This window comes from Canis lupus, chromosome 9 (genome assembly GCF_048164855.1).
Source record: "Canis lupus baileyi chromosome 9, mCanLup2.hap1, whole genome shotgun sequence".
In the NCBI taxonomy this organism is placed as follows: Eukaryota; Metazoa; Chordata; class Mammalia; order Carnivora; family Canidae; genus Canis; species Canis lupus.
In genome coordinates, this window is record NC_132846.1 from 17225280 (window position 1) to 17249826 (window position 24547).

The following is a 24547-nucleotide window of genomic DNA, read 5'->3' on the forward strand; positions in this document are numbered from 1 at the left end:
TGAGTTTAATAAGTTCTTTATAGATCTTGGAAACTAGCCCTTTATCTGATATGTCATTTGCAAATATCTTCTCCCATTCTGTAGGTTGTCTTTGAGTTTTGTTGACTGTATCCTTTGCTGTGCAAAAGCTTCTTATCTTGATGAAGGCCCAATAGTTCATTTTTGCTTTTGTTTCTTTAGCCTTCGTGGATGTATGTTGCAAGAAGTTACTATGGCCGAGTTCAAAAAGGGTGTTGCCTGTGTTCTTCTCTAGGATTTTGATGGAATCTTGTTTCACATTTAGATCTTTCATCCATCTTGAGTTTATCTTTGTGTATGGTGCAAGAGAGTGGTCTAGTTTCATTCTTCTGCATGTGGATGTTCAATTTTCCCAGCACCATCTATTGAAGAGACTGTCTTTCTTCCAATGGATAGTCTTTCCTCCTTTATCGAATATTAGTTGCCCATAAAGTTCAGGGTCCACTTCTGGATTTTCTATTCTGTTCCACTGATCTGTGTGTCTGTGTTTGTGCCAGTACCACACTGTCTTGATGACCACAGCTTTGTAGTACAACCTGAAATCTGGCATTGTGATGCCCCCAGATATGGTTTTCTTTTTTAAAATTCCCCTGGCTATTCGGGGTCTTTTCTGATTCCACACAAATCTTAAAATAATTTGTTCTAACTCTCTGAAGAAAGTCCATGGTATTTTGATAGGGATTGCATTAAACGTGTATATTGCCCTGGGTAACATTGACATTTTCACAATATTAATTCTGCCAATCCATGAGCATGGAATATTTTTCCATCTCTTTGTGTCTTCCTCATTTCTTTCAGAAGTGTTCTATAGTTTTGAGGGTATAGATGCTTTACATCTTTGGTTAGGTTTATTCCTAGGTATCTTATGCTTTTGAGTGCAATTGTAAATGGGATTGACTCCTTAATTTCTCTTTCTTCAGTCTCATTGTTAGTGTATAGAAATGCCACTGATTTCTGGGCATTGATTTTTTATCCTGCCACACTGCCAAATTGCTGTATGAGTTCCAGCAATCTTGGGGTGGAGGCTTTTGGGTTTTCTATGTAGAGTATCATGTCATCGGCGAAGAAGAAGAGTTTGACTTCTTCTTTGCCAATTTGAATGCCTTTAATGTCTTTTTGTTGTCTGATTGCTGAGGCTAGGACTTCCAGTACTATGTTGAATAGCAGTGGTGAGAGTGGACATCCCTGTCTTGTTCCTGATCTTAGGAGAAAGGCTCCCAGTGCGTCCCCATTGAGAATGATATTTGCTGTGGGCTTTTCATAGATGGCTTTTAAGATGTCGAGGAATGTTCCCTCTATCCCTACACTCTGAAGAGTTTTGATCAGAAATGGATGCTGTATTTTGTCAAATGCTTTCTCTGCATCTAATGAGAGGATCATATGGTTCTTGGTTTTTCTCTTGATGATATGATGAATCACATTGATTGTTTTACGGGTGTTGAACCAGCCTTGTGTCCCAGGGATAAATCCTACTTGGTCATGGTGAATAATTTTCTTAATGTACTGTTGGATCCTATTGGCCAGTATCTTGTTGAGAATTTTTGCATCCATGTTCATCAGGGATATTGGTCTGTAATTCTCCTTTTTGGTGGGGTCTTTGTCTGGTTTTGGAATTAAGGTGATGCTGGCCTCATAGAACGAATTTGGAAGTACTCCATCTCTTTCTATCTTTCCAAACAGCTTTAGGAGAATAGGTATGGTTTCTTCTTTAAACGTTTGATAAAATTCCCCTGGGAAGCCATCTGGCCCTGGACTCTTGTGTCTTGGGAGGTTTTTGATGACTGCTTCAATTTCCTCCCTGGTTATTGGCCTGTTAAGGTTTTCTATTTCTTCCTGTTACAGTTTTGGTAGTTTGTGACTCTCCAGGAATGCGTCCATTTCTTCTAGATTGCCTAATTTATTGGCGTATAGCTGTTCATAATATGTTTTAAAATCGTTTGTATTTCCTTGGTGTTGGTAGTGATCTCTCCTTTCTCATTCATGATTTTATTAATTTGAGTCTTCTCTCTCTTCTTTTTAATAAGGCTGGCTAATGGTTTATCTATCTTATTAATTCTTTCAAAGAACCAACTCCTGGTTCTGTTGATCTGTTCCACAGTTCTTCTGTTCTCGATTTCATTGAGTTCTGCTCGAATCTTTATTAACTCCCTTCTTCTCCAGGGTGTAGGATCTATTTGCTGTTTTTTCTCTAGCTCCTTTATGTGTAAGGTTAGCTTTTGTATTTGAGTTCTTTCCAGTTTTTGAATGGATGCTTGTATTGCGATGTATTTCCCCCTTAGGACTGCTTTTGCTGCATCCCAAAGATTTTGAACGGTTATATCTTCATTCTCATTAGTTTCCATGAATCTTTTTAATTCTTCCTTAATTTCCTGGTTGACCCTTTCATCTTTTAGCAGGATGGTCCTTAACCTCCACGTGTTTGAGGTCCTTCCAAACTTCTTGTTGTGATTTAGTTCTAATTTCAAGGCATTATGGTCTGAGAATATGCAGGGGACGATCCCAATTTTTTGGTATCGGTTCAGACCCGATTTGTGACCCAATATGTGGTCTATTCTGGAGAAAGTTCCATGTGCACTTGAGAAGAATGTGTATTCAGTTGAGTTTGGATGTAAAGTTCTGTAGATATCTGTGAAATCCATCTGGTCCAGTGTATCATTTAAAGCTCTCGTTTCTTTGGAGATGTTGTGCTTAGAAGACCTATCGAGTATAGAAAGAGCTAGATTGAAGTCACCAAGTATAAGTGTATTATTATCTAAGTATTTCTTCACTTTGGTTAATAATTGATTTATATATTTGGCAGCTCCCACATTCGGGGCATATATATTGAGGATTGTTAAGTCCTCTTGTTGAATAGATCCTTTAAGTATGATATAGTGTCCCTCTTCATCTCTCACTACAGTCTTCGGGGTAAATTTTAGTTTATCTGATATAAGGATGGCTACCCCTGCTTTCTTTTGAGGACCATTCGAATGGTAAATGGTTCTCCAGCCTTTTATTTTCAGGCTGTAGGTGTCCTTCTGTCTAAAATGAGTCTCTTGTAGACAGCAAATAGATGGGTCCTGCTTTTTTATCCAGTCTGAAACCCTGCGCCTTTTGATGGGGTCATTAAGCCCGTTCACATTCAGAGTTACTATTGAAAGATATGAGTTTAGTGTCATCATGATACCTATTCAGTCCTTGTTTTTGTGGATTGTTCCACTGAACTTCTTCTTAAAGGGGAATTTTAAGAGTCCCCCTTAAAATTTCTTGCAGAGCTGGTTTGGAGGTCACATATTCTTTTAGTTGCTGCCTGTCTTGGAAGCTCTTTATCTCTCCTTCCATTTTGAATGAGAGCCTTGCTGGATAAAGGATTCTTGGTTGCATGTTCTTCTCATTTAGGACCCTGAATATATCCTGCCAGCCCTTTCTGGCCTGCCAGGTCTCTGTGGAGAGGTCTGCTGTTACCCTAATACTCCTCCCCATAAAAGTCAGGGATTTCTTGTCTCTTGCTGCTTTAAGGATCTTCTCTTTATCTTTGGAATTTGCAAGCTTCACTATTAAATATCGAGGTGTTGAACGGTTTTTATTGATTTTAGGGGGGGATCTCTCTATTTCCTGGATCTGAATGCCTGATTAGATTCCCTTCCCAGATTAGGAAAGTTTTCAGCTAGAATTTGTTCAAATACATATTCTGGCCCTCTGGCCCTTTCGGCGCCCTCGGGAACACCAATTAAACGTAGGTTTTTCTTCCTCAGGCTGTCGTTTATTTCCCTTAATCTGTCTTCATGGTCTTTTAATTGTCTCTTTTTTCCTCAGTTTCCCTCTTTGCTATCAACTTGTCTTCTATGTCACTCACTCGTTCTTCCACCTCGTTAACCCTCGTCGTTAGGACTTCTAGTTTGGATTGCATCTCATTCAATTGATTTTTAATTTCTGCCTGATTAGCTCTAAATTCTGCAGTCTCTTAGAGGATTTTTTTTGTTCGTTGCTTTTTTAAAGATACCTGTTATCAGATTTATTATATTGTTAGAATGCAAAGAGGTTTTTTTTGTTTTTTTTACAAAATGCATGTTGAATTTTATCAAGATGCTTCATCTCTATAGATTTTTTGGCCTATCTTTTGATTTTCTTTTTTAATGTTTAATGGATATATTAATTTCTTTTCAAATACTGAATAATGAGAGCACACAATTTAGTTACAGTACATTACTACTTTTATGCTGATTTCTGCTTGCTAATATTTTATGATTTTTACATCTATGTTCATTAATGAAATTTGCTTCTTATATTATTATATAGGTTTGGTAGCAAGATTTTTGCTATCCTAAAGATTTTGCTATCTTATACTCTAGAGATTTTAAGGTAACATTGGATTAATTCCAAATAAGATTGGAGTGATGATAATTTCTGGAATATGGTACTTCCTAGGAATATTTTTTACTCCTGATTAATTCTTTGAAAATTGTAGGCTTATTCAAGTTATCCATGTGTACTAAATCAGTTTTGCTGTTATATTTTTTTCTGGGAATGTTTCTGTTACATCTCCATTTTCAAATACATTGTCATAAAGATGTTAATATTCTCTTATTATTTTTTTTTTCTCTTATTATTTTTGATATTGTTTGTGTATTTTCTCTTTTCTTCTTGATCAGTTTTCCCAGAGTTTGTCACTTTTTCAGTCTTTTCAAAGAACAAACTTTTGGCTTTGATAATTCTCTCAGTGGTGTGTTTACTTTCCTATTTAATTAATGTCTCTTAATTTTTTTCCCTTCTAATCTCTTTGGGTGTATTTTACTTTGGATCTGATTTCTTATGATGGATGCTTAGCTCATTAATTTTTAATTTCCTTTACTAATATATGTATTTAAGGATATAAATTTGCTTCCATGTGGGACTTTAGCTGCATCTCACAAGTTTTGCTTTGTGGAATTTGTTACTGTAGAATTCAAAATAATTTCCATTTGTCTTCAAGATTTTTTTCATTGTCTTGTGGGGTACCTGGGTGGTTTGATTGGTTAAATGTCAAACTCTTGATTTCAGTTCAGGTCATGATCTCAGGGTCATGAGATCAAGCCCTGCATCAGGCTCTGAGCTAGGCATGGAGCCTGCTTAAGATTTTCGTTCCCTCTCCCTCTGCCTCTCCCTCCCTCTCTAAAAATTAAAAACAAAACAAAAAAAAACAAAACAAAACAAAAACAAAATAATGTATTTTTTATTGATATTAATTTCTAAGCATATAGGAACCTTAATTTCTGAATATATGGGAATTTTAATTTCTGAGTGACATTTTTCTTTTTATCAATTTTCGACTTTACATTGTGATTATAGAAGATGCTCCATCAAGTTTTAATTATTTGAAATTTGATTTTACTTTGTATCCCAGAATATGGTCTATATTGTAATATTGTATGTGCTTAAAAAGAGTGTGTATTCTGGATGTTGGGTAGAACATTATGTTCAGATTTGTTAGATCAAGATTGTTAATGGTATTGTATAAATCATCTATATTCTTACTAAGTCTTTTGTTTTATTCCATCATTTTGAATAATCCATTTTCTCAAGGTTTTGTTGGTTTCAGCTATACATGTGTAGTAGAGCCTATGTTACTAGGCTTGTAAACATTCAAAATTTTTGTATTTTCCTTGTGAATTGAAACTTTTATCATTATAAAGTAATTCTTCCTCTGCCTTAAAATCTGTTTTGCCTCACATTGATATAATTTAATGCTTTTGCTTAATATTTGTATGGTATATCTGTTTACATCCTTTTTTGTTCAACTTTTCAGATTATTTTATTTATTTATTTTAAAAGATTTTATTTTAGGGTGAAAGAGAGAGTGCATGTGTGCACACACATATGCATGAGTAGGGGGAATGGCAGAGGGAGAGAGTGAGAGACAGTCTGAAACAGACTCCCTTGCTGAAGATGGACCCTGATACTGAGCTTGACCCCACAAACCTGAGATCAAGACCTGAACTGAAACCAAGAGCTGAACTCTTAACTGACTGAGCCACCCACGCATCCCTGATTTTTTTTTCACTTTAGATGAGTCTGTTGTAAACATGTAGATGAATTTTTAAAAATCTAATCAATTTCTTTTTAATTTTGCATTTTGAATTCCATAGATTGACTTCTTTTTCACTTGGTATATGTCCCTATGAATATTTTATGTAGTGATATAGTATAGATAACATTTTATTGTTAACAGTTTGTTAAGTGTACAATTTTGTGGCATTACCTACGTTCACATTGTTGTACACCAGTATCCCTTTCCATCTCTATAATTTTTTATGTATTCCAAATAGAAACTTTGTACCCATTAAACAACTCCCTACTCTTCCTTTCTTCAGCACTGGGTAACAACTGTTCTACTTTCTTTCTTTATGAATTTGACTATTCTGACTTTCTTTTTTTTTTAATATTTTATTTATTCATGAGAGACACACAAAGAGAGGCAGAGGCAGAGACATAGACAGAAGGAGAAGCCGGCTCCCTCTGGGGAGCCTGATGCAGGACTCAGTCCCAGGATCCCAGGGTCACAACCTGAGCCAAAAGGAGATGTTCAACCACTAAGCCACTCAAATGCCCCCTATTCTTACTTTTTTTAAAAATGAATTTGGCCTTTCTTTCTTTTCTTTCTTTTCTTTCTTTCTTCATGAGAGACACAGAGAGAGGCAGAGACACAGGCAGAGGGAGAAGCAGACTCCATGCAGGGAGCCCAGTGTGGGACTCGATCCCGAGTCTCCAGGATCCGGCCCTGGGCTGAAGGCGGCGCTAAACCGCTGAGCCACCCAGGCTGCCCCGAATTTGACTTTCTTTATGCATTTGACCTCATCTAAGTGGAATCATACAATATTTTTCCTTTGTGTCTGGCTTAATTTCACTTAGCATAATATTTTTAAGGTTCATCCATGTGGTAGCATCTATCAAAATTTCCTTTTTCAGACTAAATATTCCATTGTTTCTGCTTGCCACATTTTGTCTATCCATGGATAGTAAGATTGTTCCCATCTTTTCGCTATTGCAATAATGCTGCTCTGAACTTTGGTGTACAGTTTTATGAATTTTAACACATGTAAAGATTCATGTAACTACTCCTATAACCAGAATATAGAGAAGTTTTCTGTCACCTTGAAAAACACCTTGGTGCTATTTATTTTAGTTGTGTGTTCCCTTCACTTACTCTCCTTGGCAAGCTCCGATCTCTTGCTCATCACTATGGTCATGTCATTCCAAGAGGTTATATAAATGGAATCATATATGTGCAGTGTTTTGAAGCTGGCAGCTTTCGCTCAGCTTAATCTTTGAGATTCATCCAAGTTTTGGATCAAGTTTCTTCTTTTTTTATTGCTAAGTAATGTGCCATTTATAATATGTGTGTATGTATATATGTATAGCAGTTTGTTTACCATTCATGGGTTGAAGGCTAATATAGTTGTTTTGAGTTTTGGGCTGCAGATTATTGGGCGGACATGAGTTTTCACATTTAGGGAAATTACCCAGCAATGAGATTATTGTGTCAGATGCTGAGTATATGTTTAACTTGGTAAGAAACAGTCAAACCATTTCCCAGAGTGACTGTATTGTTTTTGCACGTCCACTAGCAATGTGTGAGAATTCTAGTTAGTTGTTCCTCATCCTCATCAGCGCTTGATATTGTCAGGACTATTTAATTTCAGTCTTCCAAATGGGTATAGTAGTTCTCTCATCATGGTCATAGTTACTATTTCACTAATTACTCATTATGTTGAACTACTTGCGTATACCTGGTTTGCCATCTCTATATTCTCTTTAGATGAGTGCCTATTCAAGTCCATGTTCAAGTCCATTTTTATTGTTGTTTTGATAGTTCTTGTTATATTTTGGATACAAGTCCTTTGCCAGGTAGCAATTTCTCTGTATTTTTTCCCAGTGTGTAACTTGTCTTTTAATAAACTTGGCAGTTCATTGACGGAGCAAAAGTTGTAAATTTTGATAAGATCCACTTTATCATTGTTTTCCTTTATGGATCATGCTTTTGGTGTCGTTTCTAAATGCTTGGAGTTTTTTGAGCTTACTGGGCCTGTGGATTTGTAGTTTTTATATGCTTTGGGTACTGTTTATTTTCATGTCCAAAAATTCTGTTTGTTTCTTTCTCTCTTTTCTCTTCTCTTCTCTTCTCTTCTCTTCTCTTCTCTTCTCTTCTCTTCTCTTCTCTTCTCTTCTCTTCTCCTCTCCTCTCCTCTCCTCTCCTCTCCTCTCCTCTCCTCTCCTCTCCTCTTCTCTTCTCTTTTCTTTTCTTTTTTTTTCTTCTTTCTTTTCTTTCTTTCGATTTTTATTTCAAGAAAGTTCCACAACCAACACAGGACTTGAACTCATGATGACCCTAGGATCAAGAGTCACATGTTCTACTGACTGACCCAGCCAAGCACCCCTGTTTTATTCTTTTAAATGTTCTTGTTTTTTCTTGAGAGACAGTTAAGTTGTATAAACAAATTATAAGCCTTGGCTTTCCAACCTTGCATTAACTGCTTTCTGCTTAGTTTTTAATCTTTCATATGCTGCTTTTTTGAGTCTCATTCTCTGGTATGCCTGTATAGTTTGATGATCAGCCAAGGATTTGGGTAGCACTTATAATCAGATTTAGAAGCTTATAGATTTTGTATCTTCTTTGTTTCTAGGGATCTTTGCATTAATTTCCACTCCTCTACCATGTGTTGAACTCTGTCCTCTCATACCTTAGGCCTCAGTTCTTTGCTGCCCTTACTTCTGTTGTTTGGGGAACACATTCAATTAATAAAGCAGCAGATTCATAAATCTCAGCCATTTCAGCTCTGTCTTTCAAGGGTAGACTGCTTCTGGTATGTTGTTTTTTGCTTGTTTGTCCCCTGAGCATGCCCAGTTTTGTGGTCCACCAAAGATTTGGTAGTGTTTATACTCAGATTTTGGATTTTACTGACTCTTTGATTCTCTTACTTCAGAGTCTTACCCTAGTATTTCCACCTAATCTTCTGGTTCTGACTCTGTTCTCTGCCATCTCGAGCCAGCTGTGATCAGTGTTCTGTTGATGGAGTTGTGGGGTTTGGGGAATTTTCTTCTTGAAGTTCCAGTTTTTCAAGAAAAATTAGATGCCTGTTGCAGGGCTCAATCCCAGGACCCTGAGATCATGATCTGAGCCGAAATCAAGAGTCAGATGCTCAACTGTCTGAGTCACCCAGATGCCTCTCTTGTCTTTTTTCTCTGCTGGGATGCTTTCCATTAACTTAATTTTGCCTAGATTTCATAATTATTACCTGGAAGAAGGTTCATTTAACCACTTCACTCTGTTGGCATAACTGGAAGTTACCTCACATTAAATTATACATTCATTTGTTATGTTTTATTTATAGAATCTTCATTTATTCCCATTCATATATGTTAATTCACAGTTCACTTTGTATTGCTCCCTGTTCTCTGCATATATTTCAAACCTGTTCTTATTTTTTAAAGTATAATATGGATGGTTTTGTGATTTGTGACTGATAACAACCTCAAAGACCAAAGTACTTGTGGTTTGTGCAGTCCTTTTTTAAAAATGGTGTTTTTTTCATTTTAGTTCGTTACTTATTTGTGTATTCGGGTATTTTTGACTGTGTGCTACTTAGTATATTTTAAAAGATTTCTGTGGTGTGTGTGGGACTCGAATTCCTGGAATGAAGATACCTTTCTGAAGAGAAGATTTGCTTTTACTTATTCCAGGTGCCAAAGAACCTACTATTCTGGCTCTATTTGAAACTAAGTCCAGTATTTGACATTTTTTGGACCATCTAGCTGATGTGAATTTGAGTTGCAGACCTTTGAAAGGCCTGGCTTGTGGTGAAAATTTCTTAAGGATCCTTTTTCCTGCTCTGATCAATACCACGGAGGATTTCCCTGTAGTCTTCTAAGTGGGAGTGATGGGGTAAGTTTATTTCTTTGATATCTTTGCATTTTTTGGTACCTTTGTAACACTTGGGTTCACAGCTCAATGGAAGCAATGTTCCTAGTATCTTCTGCCTTGGGTTACATTCTGGGATTTATCTTTTATAGGTCCTCAAAAGGACAGGAAAATCAGTAGCTCAGTTACTTATGTTTGGCTAACATCCATAGACTAAAGCAGATTCTGTGCTTAGCTTGTTTCATACGTTAGATTCCCTATGAAACTTTGAGACTTTTTGAGGTTGATGTGTAGGAGGAATGCTGGAGGAATTCTCTCACAAACAACATGAGGATGGAGAGAAGCAGGAGTAAGCAGGAGAAGTTGAACTGTAGTCAGTAGCAGAAAGATTTCAGTCAATCTTTTTGTCCTTTAGAAATGTCTCATCTTGAGGAAGGGAGTTGGATTTTATACACCCAAATGGACCCCCACACTGCATGCAGGCCACTCTGAGGGAGGAGGCATGATTCTGGGTGAGGTGGCTCTTTTTGTCTGAGGGCTGGTCCCAGTAAGGGACGTAGCTGAGAGCCTTTGGCAGCCGTACTCTTAACCACATTGAGGGAATATAGCCGTGATACTGAAAAAGACTTGGGTTATGTACCATAGCATTTACTGTAGTTTCCCCTCTGAATTCTTGCTTTAGCTATTTATGAGCCTAAAAATTTCTTTTCGGATCATAGGTTCTTCTTTTTATTTACGTTTTATCAGGTATTTTGTTGTTGTATTCAAGGTTAGTCCAAAGACCTCGTTTGTTATATTATTGGGATCAACTCAAATTAACTTTTTATGTGAGAACTCTCTTTTTCCAGCTTTGCTTTACTGTGTTGTAAATTACATTTGCAGCAGCTTTACTGATATATGGTTGACTCATAAATATTGTATATATTTAGGTTGTACATGTGAATGTTATTTAAGGTGTGCAATGTGATGTTTTTATATACACATACATTGTAAAATATGATAGAACTCTTAATAGATTTCACTTTACCACTGACTATTAATACTTTGGCTTAAATTTTTGTTCTTTGTTTCTCTTTATGGTCTGTCAGTTTCTTATGAAATGATTCTGAAAATATTATGGTAATTTAGAAAGAAACCCAGTAATACATTTTTTTGTAAAAGGGCAAGTTATTGGGGCGCTGGGTGGTTAAGCGTCTGCCTTCAGCTCAGGTCACGATCCCAGGGTCCTGGGAATCTGCTTCTCCCTCTTCCTCTTCCTCTGCCCCTGACCCCCAGCTTGTGCTCTCTCTCATGTGCTCTTGTGTGTGCAGACACACTCTCTCTCTCTCAAATAAATAAATAAATCTTTAAAAAAAAAAAGAGCAAGTTATTAAGGAATTATCAATGAAATCCATTTACTACACAGAGAATTAGCAGTATTTTATTTTATTTTTCTTAATATGAAAATGGTATAAGCTGGATCATTGTCATAATGAATTAGAAGGAATTTAGCATGTTTAAAATAATGAAAAACTCACTATCAGAACACTATCAGAAGTTCTTGTGCATGGTAACAGATAGCCTGTCAGATCTAGCAACTATCAGTTATGAATTCTCTAATATTTTCATTAAATATTGCTAAGCAACCAGGAACCCAGTAGCCTATCTCTCTAACATGTAATTACAATACTAGTTATAGTGTGTAACTTTTTAAACTTCTATTTTCTTTGGCAATATTGCTCTTAATTCCATCTCCTGCAGGCTGGGCCTCTGAGATTTCATGTGGGGTAGGAAATGGAGATGAAGGTATCAGCATTTTTGTTTTCCATGGAACCTCAAGCAGCTAAGAAGCCTTTATTTTTTGCAATTAATAACTAACATTTCTTATTATACATTTACAGTCGTGTATCTCTGTTAATACCATCTTGCTTATGTTATGAAATGCATCAAGTATCCAGAAAAAAAAAAAAGCAACAGAATAATCTTATTGAGCTTACCCAGATTTGGTAGATATTAAATGTTTTCCATTTTATCCTACCCTCAATCTCCTTTGTCTCTTTTGTGTTAACTACTGTTAAAAGTAGCTGGATATTTTACCAGCCTCATTTCCATGTATCCATTTATATAAACACACATCCAGATGTCAAAATACATGCAGTTTTCATTTTTTTAAATGTATATGCAGTTATGCTATACATATTTTCCTGATACTTCTTTCATTTTTTTTAGTAAATTATAGGATATCTTTTTATGTCATTCTGTATTGATTTACCTCATTTAGTGAATGGTTTATAAAATATGTTTTATATTAGTACGTTACTTAGTATGTAATAGGCACTCAGAAAATATTGGTCATGGTTCTGCTGTTAATTATACCACATGGATATGGATATATCAAACTTCATTTAGCCATTTACTTTATAGAGTGACCTTTAGATAATGTCTAGCATTTCAGTCTAATTTTTATCTTTTCTTTTAGAATATTTCCTTTAGCTGCCCTAATATTTTTTATCCTGGAGATCAAGTAAGTTTGATTTTCATTTAATTCTTCTTATGAATCTATAATCCCAATGTTACATCATGCCATCCTGGCAGAAAGATTAAAGTCTATGGCCAGTTTAAAACTACAGATCCCATTATTAAAATATTCACTAGTCCTTTCTGAGTATAGGTATGTCTTCTTCAGTGTAATGGAGGTGTATACTGTTTTACTAGCTTAGTGAGGCATTGGGTTCACTCTTGCGTAGTTACCTTTCCTGACTGCCAGTCTTGACCAGTCTTCTAGAAGAGAGCACCCTCTAGTGTTCCTATTTGGTGACAAGTATTTCATCCTGATGAACTGCTTCTTGGAACACCATTGGGTTTGGTTCAGTAATCTGAATCCATTCCTAGTAGGGCCTCTTCAGTTGCTTCTTGACTGTTGGGGCTAGTGTTGACAGAGTTACCACAAATCCTGTTGGCATTGAGTATTTGTGGCCTGAGTGTAATTTAAATATAATGTACACGCCCAAGTGTTTTGTGCCCCAAGAATAGTCAATTAGGTATATTTCAGATTAAGTTCAGTCTGTGTAAGCCACAGATTTACTACAGCAGCCCTTTTTTGAATTCTGGGGGTGAATCTATTCATGATGTGTAGCCACCATATTGTATCATTCAGTCTTTTAGAGACTGTTCTTAGCCCATGAATGCTGTTCCATTTCCATTCATGCCTTTTATAATCAAAAGACCAAAGCAGAAGACTTTTTACACAGTGAATAAGCTGCAGCAGTAATTTTGCCCTCCTACCCCAGTAACTTTGTCAGGAAGGAGTGACCTTGATGGGTGGCAATACAGTATACTGACTGCTACCTGCTACAGTCATCCCCCCTGAATCAAAGGTAGAACCATTGTTAAGCACTACAAAGGAACCATCATAATAAACATAACCAACACAAATGTGACTCAAATGACAATTCTAATTTACCACCTTTTAGATGAGTCATTAAGAAAATTTTCCTTGATATCTTCTCTCTACATCTATCTCTCAGGCTGTTGTCGTAAGTCAGCATTTGCTCAGTTTTCATATGCTACGGTTTATGGGTCAGTAGCTTTCTTCCAGCTATATTCATTCTTATTTTCTTGCTCTAAGAAGTTCTTGTGGGAAAAGAATTAATAGCATCATTTCTTGTGTCATAGCCCATTTCTCCACTCTCTTACTATTGGCTATTGTTTATTTCTGTTTCCAATTATTACTATTTTAACCTGTACTTTTCCTTCCCCCAGTGGAATGCTCTGATTTGGCCACGCTTGCCTGTTCATATGGCAAACAGTTAAAACAGCCTTGCTGAGACCTTTGCTTTTGTTTTTAACCAGGAGAATTTTATATAATTTGATGAATCAAGAATTACAGGACTGTCTCTTTTTGGTGATTAAGTAGTACTTTTAGTTAATATTAATTTAGCTTTGTGGATGAAATCATGAGCCACTCCAAAGTTTCCTTTGGAAATAGGTACGAATTTTGTGTTATGGATAACTTGTCTTGTGCAGCAGTACCTCCCTGCTGGGACTGCTGTCCTTTTGTTGGCATATCTGAGAAAAATTTGTGAAGTGGGAAGAATAAAATTGTGAAGTGCATCACGTCCACCCCCTCACTACCATCTGGTTCCTAGAAACTTATCCAGTGGATTTCCCTCTTACTTCCTCTCATATTTAATTTTAGAATATAGTGCCCCGATCAAGTTAGCGAGTCCTTGATGCCCTTATCACCCATCATTTAAGTAACAGATATTTTATTTTATTTTATTTTATTTTATTTTATTTTATTTTATTTTATTTTATTTATTTTAAAGATTTTACTTATTTATTTATAAGAGATATAGAGAGAGGCAGAGACATAGGCAGAGGGAGAAGCAGACTCACTGCAGGGAGCCTGATGTGGGACTAGATCTCTGGAACTCCAGAATCACGTCCTGAGCCAAAGGCCTGAGCCACCCAGGTGTCCCAGGTAACAGGTATTTTAACTGCCCATTCCAGTTTTTAATGAGATCATTACTTTGAGGGTGATGATATTTTATTTCCTTGTCCATTTCTGTAAATAGGTAGAAATCAGAGGAAACCTATCCAGGTGGTTCAAACTGATAAGTGATTCTCTGTTCCTTTAATTGAATTCTTGGCGATTGCTTCCATTAAAGTATAAGCAAAGCCTAGAATACAATAGGTGTCAACTCTAGTCACTACTCATTTGTTAGGTCCCTACAGAACTGGTAGAGGTCTAATATGGTCAACTTGCTGATTTTTTTTTTTTTTTAAATAGACTCTACACCCCGTGTGGGGCTTGTACTCATGACCGTGTGATCAAGAGGTGTGTACTCTCCCAACTGAGCCAGCTAGACACCCCTACTTGCTGAAGTTGTTTTTATTTTTGTTTTTAAAGATTTTATTTATTCATGAGAGACACACACACACAGAGGCAGAGACGTAGGCAGAGGGAGAAGCAGGCTCCCCATGGGGAGCCCAATGTAGGACTTGATCCTGGGACCCCGGATCACACCCTGAGCCTAAGGCAGACATTCAACCACTGAGCCACCTAGGCATCTCTATTTGCTGAATTCTTAAAGCAGAAGTTCCCTTAACTTTTTTTTTTTTTTGAGGTTTCTGATGTCTTAGAAATATTTTCATGGTGCTTCTAAGCTGTTCTTTCTGTTCCTCCACAGTGATTTTTGCATGGTATTTGCTTTTGACCCAGCAATACAAAGATACAAAATCATTGCAAAGAATGTAGTGAGATCTAATGTTCTAACAATGAACCTCCTTGAACTAGTAGTTCACAGGATATTCAACAGATGTTGCCATTTCCTTTGAAAATTTAAAATATGCATGGAACTCCTCAGTTTTTGTTATAGTGTTTGGATACCTTGGCCCCTAATCTGGGAACAGTAGGTCTAAGACCATTTTCAGGCCATTAATGTTGACTCTGTGTGTGTATATTTTATATTTAGAGGACTATTCCTTAATCACAGATAACATCCATTCATTCTATGGGGGTGTGTTTATGTATGTGGTAAAATATATATAACATATAATTTAGCATTTTGGTCATTTTTAAGTGGACAGTTCAGTGGTATTTAGTACATTTACAGTGCTATGTAACTGATACTACTCCCCATTTCCAGAATATATCATTATCCCAAATAGAAACTCTGTATCCATTAAATAACAGCTCCCCATTCTCTTCTTCCCCAACCCCTGGTAAGCTCTATTCTTTCTGTCTCTGAATTTGCCTGTTGCAGGTACCTCATATAGGTGGAATTATACAGTATTTGTCCTTTTGTGTCTGATGTATCTTACTTAGCATAATGTCCTCAGGTTCCTTCATGTTGTAGCATGTGTCAGAATTTCCTTCTTTTTAAGGTTGAATAATACTCCATTCCATGTATATGTAACACATTTTGTTTGCCATTCAGATGACACTTGGTTTGTTTCCACTTTTTGGCTATGTGAATAGTGTTATGAACATTCACTTACAGGTATCAATGTTTGGGTCCCTGTTGTCAGTTTGTTTCTTTTTTTCTTCTTTCTTTCTCTTTAAGATTTTATTTATTTATTCATGAGAGACACAGAAAGAGGCAGAGACATAGACAGAAGGAGAAGCAGGCTTCCTGTGGAGAGCCCGATGTGGGACTCCATCCCAGGACCCTGGCATCATGCCCTGAGCCGAAGGCAGATGCTCAACCACTGAGCCACCCAAGTACCCCTGTAGGTAGCTTTCTAAATTCCCTTATATACTTAGTTGCTTTGCCTGTCTTAATTTTTGAGTCTTACCTCAACTTCTCTTCCAGGCTTTAGACCGTCTCTTGTATGTCTCCCATTCTCAGTGTCAGTGGGTCCGTAGTTACCTTGTAGCTCTTATAAATACTGTTTGCTCCATTACCTAGCTGAGTTCCAGGTGAGGTGATACACAGGCAGCTGCCTTGCATCAGTCTTTTAGGTATCCCCCAGGGAGATTACTACAGATTATGTACAATAATTTGCGTATCTTCTCTGCTGTCCTCTAGTAGAAGAAGGAAGCTGGGAACCAAGCTGCTACTGCTTTAAGAAGAAGACCTCCATTGGGCAGTGAGAATGAATGGGGGAATAGTAAGGAGAAAATGCCTCAAAACTCTCCTACCATTTTGAAGATGGCTTTTTCTTGATTGGGTGTTTGGTTGGTTGCTGATAACTTTTGACTGTTTTCCAAAGTTCAACAAAATTGGTTCAGACAGTTCCTGCTGGATCTTTTTGATGTTTCTTTTGGGTAATAAGAGCTTGGAGCTTTCTCATCTGCCGTATTGCTGTCATTCCTCCTACTGATTTTTAATACAGTTTTATGCAGTGCAAGGCAAATAATATCATTTGTACTATCTTTGTATTACTTGTGTGATCCAGTGATCCCTCATTCTATGAATTGGCTAGTACTAGAGGTCTGGGGCATTTGCCTCAGCATCCCAACCCCCCTCTAAGCTAGCACTGTACTCTTTTGGTAAAGTTTCATAGAGGTACCTGGAGACTCTGTAAGGGAGTGTTTTTATTGCCCAATAATCCAGGGTCTTTTGCCATACTGTACTAGAATGACCCAAGATTCTGTGAATATCCAGATCTTAACTCAGAGACCCATTTTATAGATTTTTCTTTTCTACCTTCTACTATGGTTTTACTATCTGCAGGCCTCATATGGCTGATTTTGAAAAACATTGCAACTCTGAAGTAGGCAGTGGTATGCTAGTAACAGTAAGGGATTGACTGGCAAAAAAAACAAAACTAAAAAACCTTTGTTGCTTCTGTTGTTTTTGTTTTTGTTTTGTTTTGTTTTGTTTTTTTTTTTGCTGTTTAAATACTCCCACTAGGGCACCTGGGTGGCTCAGTCAGTTAAATGTCTGAGACTCAGGTCATGATCCCAGAGTCCTATAGGCTCCCTGCTCAGCAGGGGTCTGCTTCTCCCTCTGCCCCTACCCCCACTCTTGCACACTCTCTCTCTCTCAAATAAGTAAAAAAAAATCTTTTTAATAAATAAATACTCCCACTATACCACATTTCAGCCTAAAAACATGGCATCTCTGATCTTGAAGTTGGATAGAGAAAAATGGCTTTCACAGGGAACTTGCATTGTTGAAACAAGTGGTATATTTTGCTTTGGCTGAGAATCATAGGGTTCACATTGTGTACAGCAATCCAAACTGGGAGATCCTGGGAGAACATTTATGTCAGTGCTTAAAAAATGTCCTGTATGTGAAGACAGTGAACTCCTCCTGAACTTACCCCCAGAGTAGTACACTCTTCCATATGACATTTCTGTTATCAGTAAGCTCTCTTGAGCAGCCTTCTCTTATTTGAATGATTCTTTACAGCATCTAGGACATGATGAGTATGTCTTACCTTGGGATTATTTGATGACCTTTGATGATAAGTGTACTTTTTACCAATACCCAATAACAAAATGGCAGTAGTCTTTTAAAAAGTCTACATTTAACATTTGCATCAGGAAGCTTTCAATCTCTAGTGATCTCCTGAGAGTTTTTAAGGTGAATAATCAGTTTCTGTCCAAGGCTCCTATCTTTCTTCATGTGTCAGCATTAAAGATACTCCTAAAATAGTTTGAGCACTGAGATCATAATGTTCTAGACTCTAGGACCTAAAGGCACTGCCTGGGAGACAATCCTTTGTAAATCTTCTATTGATTATTTTGGCTGAGGGCCTTACTCATATTCAGATTTCTTTTTCCTGACTTTATTAATAGGCTTAGAAGTATCTTTAAATGGAAGATATGGTTTTGCCAAAACCCAGATAATCCCACTAGTCTGGGGTGTCTATCTAGGGAGAGGTAATAAGGAAGACTAAAATATTTTTCAAAGATTAAGGATGTCCTTTGTGTTTCTAGCACGTTATTTCCAAAAATTTCACAGATTCGGCCTGGCTTTGAGTTTTAGTTAGGTTTTATTAGTCAAATTTTATGTCACATGAGTAGAATGCAAAAGAATTCCTGTTGTTTCACATCTCCTCCAATTTGCCTTTTTAGAGCTTTTAGTTTATGGCCACACTGATGTATGTGGGATGTCTGATATCTAATTTGGCTTTAATTTATACTCCTCTGATGACCAGTAATTCTGGGAACCCTTACATGCCTATAAACCTTTTTTTTTTTTAACTCTTTTGTCAAATGGATGTTCTGTTTATTTTTCCATTAACAACAACAACAAAAGCATTGTCTTTACTGTATAGATTTGTAGGAGGTTTTAAAAATATTTTTTTGAATATGAGTCTGTTACCATTAAATACGTTGCAAATTTTTTCTAGTGTTTTGTTTGCCTTTCATTCTCATAATGACATCTTTTGATGAAGGGAAAAATCTTAATTTTATTGGTCCAATTTGTCAATTATTTATAATTGGTGTTTTATGTATACTTTTTAAGAAATCTTTGCTCATCCCAAGATCATTTAGATATTCTTCTTTGTTTTCTTTTAGAAAATTGATTGCTTTACATTCTACTTTGAGGGGTGCCTGGGTGGCTCTGTTGGTTAAGCTGACTCTTGACTTGGCTCAGGTCATGATTTCAGGATCTTGAGATGGAGCCCTGCCTCAGGCTCTGCCCTCAGCAGGGAGTCGGCTTGACATTCTCTCTCTCCTTCTGTCCCTGTGTCCACACACACTCTCTCACTCTTTGATGTGCTCTCTCTCTTTCTCTCTCTCTAAAATAAATCTTAAAAAAAAATCTACTTTTAGATCTGTGATCAGCTCAGATTAATTTTTTGGCATATTATGAAGTCGGGATTGAGGGTAATTTTTTCTGCTTGGATATCCACCTGATCCTGCATCATTTTTTGAAAAGATTAGCTTTTCTTCACTACTGTGGACTATTTGCTGTAAGTCAGGTGTGTGCGTAAGTGCAGGTGTATGGTAAGAGTCTATTTCTGTACTCTTTATTATCCTTATACCAGTATCACACTGTCTTAATTACTTGGCCTTATAGAAATAAAAGCATATGTACTGGGAAGAAAGAAATAATGTCTTTATTAGCAAATAACATAACCATATATGTAGCAAATCCTAAAGCCTCTATAATAAAATGAGTAGACCTTATAAGAGAATTTAGTGGAGGTTGTAAGATTCAAAGTCCAATACAAAAATCAATTGTATTTCTATATATAGAAAATGACATTGAAAAAGTGAAATAAAATAATTACATTTACATTTACAGTAGCATCATAAAGCATTAAATCCTGGGGGTTAACTTTGTGAAATATGTGGAAGACCTTTACATGGAAAACTGTAAAACATTGCTGATAGAAATTAAAGAAGACAAGAGGTGTGCCATGTTCATGGATTAGATGGTTAAACTTTTCATTCCTTCTTACTTCACTTATCTCCATCAAAAACTCCAGCATGCTCTTTAAAAAGAAATTTACAGTGGTGCCTCAGTGGTTCAGTCATTTAAGCATCTGCCTTCAGCTTAGGTCATGATCGTAGGGACCTGGGATGGAGACTTCCTCAGGCTTCTTGCTCAGTGGAGAGTCTGCTTCTCCCTCTGCCCCTCCCCTATTCGTGCTTGCTCATGCGCTCACTCTCTTTCTCTCACTCTCAAAATAAATAAATATTTTTAAAAATGAAAAAGAAATTTACAAGCCAACCCCAATATGTATATGAAAATGCTCAGGACCTAGCCAAGTAATACTTTAAAAGAATAACAAAGTTGTAAGACTTACACCACCTAATCTCAAGACTTACACTGGAAATCTCATGTAAAGAAGGCAGTTTGTTATTAGTGAAAAGATAGACATGAAATACAAAAAGAGCCTAAATATAGACATATATAGTCAACTGATTTTCATGTAAGTGCCAACGTATATGTCTTTTCTCTCAAAGAACAAGAGACCGTCTTTTTATTTTTATTTATTTTTTATTTTTTTTTTTGAGACAGTCTTTTTAAATGGTGCTAGAGTAACAGGAAAAAAGTGAACTCTGATCTTTGTCTTATGACTATATACGAAATATGAAATCAATTATTGATCTAAATATAAAGCCTAAAACCATAAAACTTGTAGGAGAAAACATAAAAGAAAAGAGTCGTGACCATAGAGTTGGTAAATATTTCTTAGAACATAAGAATGTTAAACTCAAAAGAAAAAAGCAGGTGATAAATTGGACTTTATTAGGATAAAAATATTTCCCCAAATGACACTATCAACTAAAATGAACAGATAAGCTATAGACTGAAAGAAAATATTTACAATACATATATCTGGCAAAGAACTTGTTTTCAGAATATATTAATAATTCTTACCACCTAGTAATAGGACAAGCAACTCAATAAAAAAATGGCTAAAAACATTAAACAAACATGTCACACAAAAAGATGTATGAAGGACCAATACACTTTGAAATGATGCATGTCATCATTAAACAATATGCAAATTAAAATCAAGAACATGACTAAATTAAGATTGTAATAAGGGGTATAATGTACAGCATGATTATAGTTAGTAATACTGTATTGTATATTTGAAAGTAACAAAGAGTAGATCTTAGAATTTTTTTTAAGAATTTATTTATTCATGAGAGACACAGAGAGAGAGAGAGAGAGAGAGGCAGAGACACAGGCAGAGGGAGAAGCAGGCTCCATGCAGGGAGCCTGATGTGGGACTCGATCCAGGTCTCCAGGATCACACCTTGGGCAGGTGCTTAACTGCTGAGCCACCCAGGGATCCCTAGATCTTAAAATTTTTATCACAACAAAAAAAGTTTAACTCTGTTTGTTGATAGATGTTAACTAGACATTGTGATCATTTGTAATGATATATACAAATATTGAATCATGTTGTACACCTGTAACTAATTTTATATGTCAATTATATCTTAAACCCTGATTAAGCAAAATAGATTCTTTTTTTTGTCTTTTCCATTTTGTACTGTATCAGCTACAATGAATAGTAAAATATACATATGTGTATATATATAAGTTTGCATGTTTACATTTATAAAAAAACTGTCCATACCAAGTGTTAGACCATGGAACATCTGGAACTCTCATACATGGCTGGTAGATGTATAAAATAGTATAACCACTTTAGGAAACAGTTTGGCTATATCTTAAAGTTAGTATGATCCATCAGTTCCACTCTGGAACTGAGAGAATTGAAAACCTATGTCTACAAAAAGGCTTATAAAAAAACAAACAAACAAACAAACAAACAAAAACAAAAAGGCTTGTACCAGCATATTTGTTACTGTTTTATTCATAGCAGTCAACAATTAGAAACAACCCAAATATTGTTAATAGTTGAATGGATAAACAAATTGCAGTATGTTCACACAATACAATAGAGTATTACTGAGCAATAGGAAGGAACTACTCTTTTATACAACATCAATGAATTTCAAAAGTTTATGCGAAATGAAAGAAAGCATTCAGATACAGAAGAATATTGTCAGGAGCTCAGATGAGCTGGAGAAAGCTGATTGACTAGGTGTCAGAGTTGCAGTTTAAAACAATAAGCTGGGACACCTGAGTGGCTCAGTGGTTGACTGTCTGCCTTTGACTCAAGTCATGATCCCAGGGTCCTGGGATCGAGTCCCACATCAGGCTCACTGCAGGGAGCCTGCTTTTCTCTCTCCCTATGTCTCTGACTCTTATCTGTGTCTCTCATGAATAAATAAATAAAAATCATAAATAAATTAACTGAAATGAAATTAACTGTCAAGCCTTTCATCACTTTGTATGATAGTATAAGCAAGAGACTAAATGGAGAAAGCACTAACCTCCCCACTGTTCCATTTTTTACCATGAAATGGTGCACCCATTTTAGGGTCAGGTGGATGAGCACAGACATAGGTATCATCTCACTGCCTAGGGAACCCCAAATGAAAAACTCCTGTAATTTTATGGGCCCAAGTTGGCCAATAGGAGGTTCAGAGGGTAGAGGTGGAGCACAGGGAGGAGGGAGAGAGTAAAGGACTTAGGAGTGGAAAAGTACTGTTCACTGAGCCAAAGTGGAGAAAAGTACCTTATCTTCCCAGCCCTTTATGGAAGTCTCCTGAGGATGGGTCCAGATAAAGACATCTCTGAGTGGCCAGAAATGCAGGTGTGCTTCAGAGCATGGCCAACCTGGGGGGCTTGAGTTCTTAACTGCAACTCCCTTTAGAGACTGCAAACATTGGTTGTGCAGTCTAGTGTGGGGAGAGCAGCTTCTCCCTGTGAGGCCTGCCAGATGAAGGCTTTGTAATTGCCTGTAGTTAGGTTTACAAAATCACAGATTGGTTTTTGGCCAGGAGCTGAACTCCTCAAGTATATGTTGTATGAGCCCATTTATACAAAACTCTGGAAGTAGCATCTAATTTATATAGTAAAGAAACACAGATTAGTGATTGCCTAGGATTGAAGAGTAGGGTAGACTTATTGCAAAGGGGCATGAGGCAACTTTTTATTTTTTTAATTTTTAAAAAAATTTTTAAAAGATTTTATTTATTCATGAGAGAGAGAGGGAGAGAGAGAGAGAGAGGCAGAGACACAGGCAGAGGGAGAAGCAGGCTCCATGCAGGGAGCCCCACTCGGGATTGGATCCTGGGACTCGAGGATCGCGCTCTGGGTCAAAGGCAGGCTGCTGAGCCACCCAGGGATCCCTAGGCAACTTTTTAATGGTGTTTTTTTTGTTGTACCATTGTAGATGGTCGTCAAAACTCACCAAATGTACACTTAAAATGGATGCAGTTTTACGTGATGCAAATTATATCTCAAAGTTGATTTTAAAGGTAAAGAAAATTAAAAATGGTTTGGTTCAATCCTAAGTGTACTGTTGAAAATATTTATATGTTTACTACAACTCGCAATTTTTAACTATAGGTTATGAAAAGGACTGTAGTATAGATATGTGAAGCTATATGGGTTGAGTCAGGGTAATTTGTTTGCATGATTTTATCCAGGCAGCTAAAAAAGAAAGTAGTAATGGAAAGAATCTTGACTATTCTTTGAAATTTGTTTTCTTATTAAACTGATACTCTTTTTATACTTAGTTTACAGTGCATCACCGTTATAAAACTTTATCATAAAAAAACTTTTATCATACAATGTCATGAAGCAATAAAACTCTTGTGTCTTAAAACATGCCAGTGTTTTTTATATTGTAGTAAAATGTACATAAGATTTTAACAGGGATCCCTGGGTGGCGCAGCGGTTTAGCGCCTGCCTTTGGCCCGGGGCGTGATCCTGGAGACCCGGGATCGAATCCCACGTTGGGCTCCTGGTGCATGGAGCCTGCTTCTCCCTCTGCCTATGTCTCTGCTTCTCTCTCTCTGTGTGTGACTATCATAAATAAATAAAAATTAAAAAAAAAAGATTTTAACAATTTTTAAGTGTATAGTTAAATGTCATTAAGTGCATTCACATTGTTATACAACTGTCATCCCTATGCATCTCCAGAATATTGTATTTGCCTTTTACTTAGGAGTCAAATTTCTATAAGATTTGTTATAAAATCTTTTGTCCAGTTCTTTTGAAATATACTTCCATATTTCTGTATAACATGTTAATATTGCTACTTCTTGATTCCCTTACCCCAGTCTTATCACAATTCCAAGACTTCCTGAAGCTGTCAAAGGTAGGGAAGATGTTTATCAGTCATGTTCTAGGACAGAAACACACGCACGCATGCACACACACACACACACACACACCCTAGGTATTCCAAACAGAAAGGGCCTTTATTATAGGGAATTGTAGCTTATAAAATTATTCCAAGTACTAGAACAGAAGTCAGAGACTATCTCTAGACCATGATTTACGGTCATGATATAATTGTTGCAGTCTAGAGGTCAATGAGCTGCTGCTGCGACCACCACAGCTGTCTGTCATACCAGGAGGTTCATACTAGACATTAGACCTCAGAATCTCTGCCACTGGAAATATTCATGTCTGGCTGACTTTACATGCTGAAAGCAGACCGATGACCTCTATCTTACTTTCTCCTTCCATGTCTGGCTGGAGTACATCTACTTGGTAAAATCTTTTTTTACGTTCAGACCATGAGCTGCAAAGAGACTATATAGAATGTAATTTTTAGCTGTTTACCTCTTCCGAATGGAAACGAAGGGTGAAAGTTGGGAGAGCCAATCCAAGTAACTACTATAAGGGGATAGGTCTCTCTGATACTTCTGCCCCTGGTACACACACC

General features: G+C 36.7%; 1 protein-coding gene across 27 annotated transcripts in view; it reads left to right on the plus strand.

Annotated features, from left to right (window-relative positions):
- Nucleotides 1-24547, plus strand: part of MIPOL1 (mirror-image polydactyly 1) — a 329604-nt gene that overhangs the window by 32132 nt on the left and 272925 nt on the right. For 12 of the 27 annotated variants that reach the window (XM_072838305.1, XM_072838327.1, XM_072838328.1 and 9 more), the window contains one exon: nt 9715-9916. The exons of the other annotated variants lie outside the window; for them this stretch is intronic. The gene's annotated coding sequence lies outside the window, so the exon portion shown is untranslated. The remainder of the gene's footprint in view (nt 1-9714; nt 9917-24547) is intronic. 27 annotated transcript variants of the gene reach the window in all.